Below are 2,500 nucleotides of genomic sequence, written 5' to 3'. Positions count from 1 at the left end.
TGTCTCTGTGTCTGTCTCTGTCTCTGTCTCTGTCTCTGTCTTTGTCTCTGCCTCTGCCTCTGTCCCTGTCTCTATCTCTGTCTGTTTCTGTCTCTGTATCTGTCTCTGCCCCTGTCTCTGTCTATGTCCCTGTCTGCCACTGTCTGCGACTGTCTCTGTTTGTCTCTGTCTCCGTCTATATCTGTCTCTGTCTGTCGCTGTCTCTGTCTCTGCCTGTCGCTGTCTGTGTGTGTCTCTGTGTGTCTCTGTCTCTGTCTGTCGCTGTCGGTCTCTGTCTCAGTCTCTGTCTCTGTCTGTCTCTGTGTGTCACTGTCACTTCTGCCTCTGTCTCTGTCTCTGTCTGCGTCTGCCTGTCTCTGTCTCTGTCTCTGTCTCTGTCTCTGACTGACTCTGTCTCTGTCTCTGTCTCTGTCTCTGCCTCTGTCTGTCTATGTCTCTGTCTTTCTCTGTCTCTGTCTGTCCCTCTCTCTGTCTATGTGTCTGTCTCTGTCTCTCTCTCTGTCTCTGTCTCTGTCTCTGTCTGTCGCTGTCTCTGCCTCTGCCTGTCTCTGTCTGTGTGTGTCTCTGTCTATCTCTGTCTGTCTCTGCATGTCTCTGTCTCTGTCTGTCTCTGTCTGCCTCTGTCTGTCTCTGTCTCTGTCTCTGTCTCTGTCTCTGTCTCTGTCTCTGTCTCTGTCTCTGTCTCTGTCTCTGTCTCTGTCTCTGTCTCTGTCTCTGTCTCTGTCTGTGTCTGTGTCCCCGTCTCTGACTCTGTGTCTAGCTCTGTCTCTGTCTCTGTCTCTGTCTCTGTCTCTTTTCTGTCTGTCGCTGTCTCTGTCTCCGCCTGTCCCTGTCTGTGTGTGTCACTGTCTATCTCTGTCTGTCTCTGTCTCTGTCTCTGCCGCACACTCTGTCTCTGTCTCTGTCTATCTCTGTCTCCGTCTGTCACTGTCCCTGTCTCTGTTTGTCTCTGTCTGTGTGTGTCTCTGTATGTGTCTGTGTGTCTCTGTCTCTGTCTGCCTCTGTCTGTCTCTGACGGTCTCTGTCTCAGTCTCTGTCTCTGTCTCTGTCTGACTCTGTCTCTGTCTCTGTCTCTGTCTCTGTCTCTGTCTCTGTCTCTGTCTCTGTCTCTGTCTCTGTCTCAGTCTGTCGCTGTCTCTGTCTCTGTGTGTCTCTGTCTGTCTCTGTGTGTCACTGTCATTTCTTTCTCTGTCTCTGTCTCTGACTGACTCCGTCTCTGTCTCTGTCTCTGTCTGTGTCTGCCTGTCTCTCTCTCTGTCTCTGTCTCTGTCTCTGTCTCCGTCTCCGTCTCTGTCTCTGTCTCTGTCTCTGTCTCTGTCTCTGTCTCTGTCTCTGTCTCTGTCTCTGTCTCTGTCTCTGTCCCTGTCTCTGTCTCTGTCTCTGTCACTGCCTCTGTCTGTCTCTGTCTGTCGCTGTCTCTGTCTCTGCCTGTCGCTGTCTGTGTGTGTCTCTGTGTGTCTCTGTCTCTGTCTGTCGCTGTCGGTCTCTGTCTCAGTCTCTGTCTCTGTCTGCCTCTGTGTGTCACTGTCACTTCTGCCTCTGTCTCTGTCTCTGACTGACTCCGTCTCTGTCTCTGTCTCTGTCTGCGTCTGCCTGTCTCTGTCTCTGTCTCTGTCTCTGTCTCTGTCTCTGTCTCTGACTGACTCTGTCTCTGCCTCTGTCTGTCTATGTCTCTGTCTTTCTCTGTCTCTGTCTGTCCCTCTCTCTGTCTATGTGTCTGTCTCTGTCTCTCTCTCTGTCTCTGTCTCTGTCTCTGTCTGTCGCTGTCTCTGCCTCTGCCTGTCTCTGTCTGTGTGTGTCTCTGTCTATCTCTGTCTGTCTCTGCATGTCTCTGTCTCTGTCTGTCTCTGTCTGTCTCTGTCTGTCTCTGTCTCTGTCTCTGTCTCTGTCTCTGTCTCTGTCTCTGTCTCTGTCTCTGTCTCTGTCTCTGTCTCTGTCTCTGTCTCTGTCTCTGTCTCTGTCTCTGTCTCTGTCTCTGTCTCTGTCTCTTTTCTGTCTGTCGCTGTCTCTGTCTCCGCCTGTCCCTGTCTGTGTGTGTCACTGTCTATCTCTGTCTGTCTCTGTCTCTGTCTCTGCCGCACACTCTGCCTCTGTCTCTGTCTATCTCTGTCTCCGTCTGTCACTGTCCCTGTCTCTGTTTGTCTCTGTCTGTGTGTGTCTCTGTGTGTGTCTGTGTGTCTCTGTCTCTGTCTGCCTCTGTCTGTCTCTGTCGGTCTCTGTCTCAGTCTCTGTCTCTGTCTCTGTCTGAATCTGTCTCTGTCTCAGTCTCTGACTGACTCTGACGCTGTCTGTCTCTGTCTGTCTCTGTCTTTGTCTGCGTCTGCCTGTCTCTGTCTGCGTCTGCCTGTCTCTGTCTGTCTCTGTCTCTGTCTCTGTCTCTGTCTCTGTCTCTGTCTCTGTCTCTGCCTCTGTCTGTCTCTGTCTCTGTCTGTCTCTGTCTCTGTCTCTGTCTCTGTCTCTGTCTCTGTCTCTGTGTCTGCCTCTGTCTCTGTCTCTGTCT

This window comes from Megachile rotundata, chromosome 13, assembly GCF_050947335.1.
Source record: "Megachile rotundata isolate GNS110a chromosome 13, iyMegRotu1, whole genome shotgun sequence".
Lineage (NCBI taxonomy): Eukaryota > Metazoa > Arthropoda > Insecta > Hymenoptera > Megachilidae > Megachile > Megachile rotundata.
Note: the sequence above shows the minus strand (reverse complement) of the source record.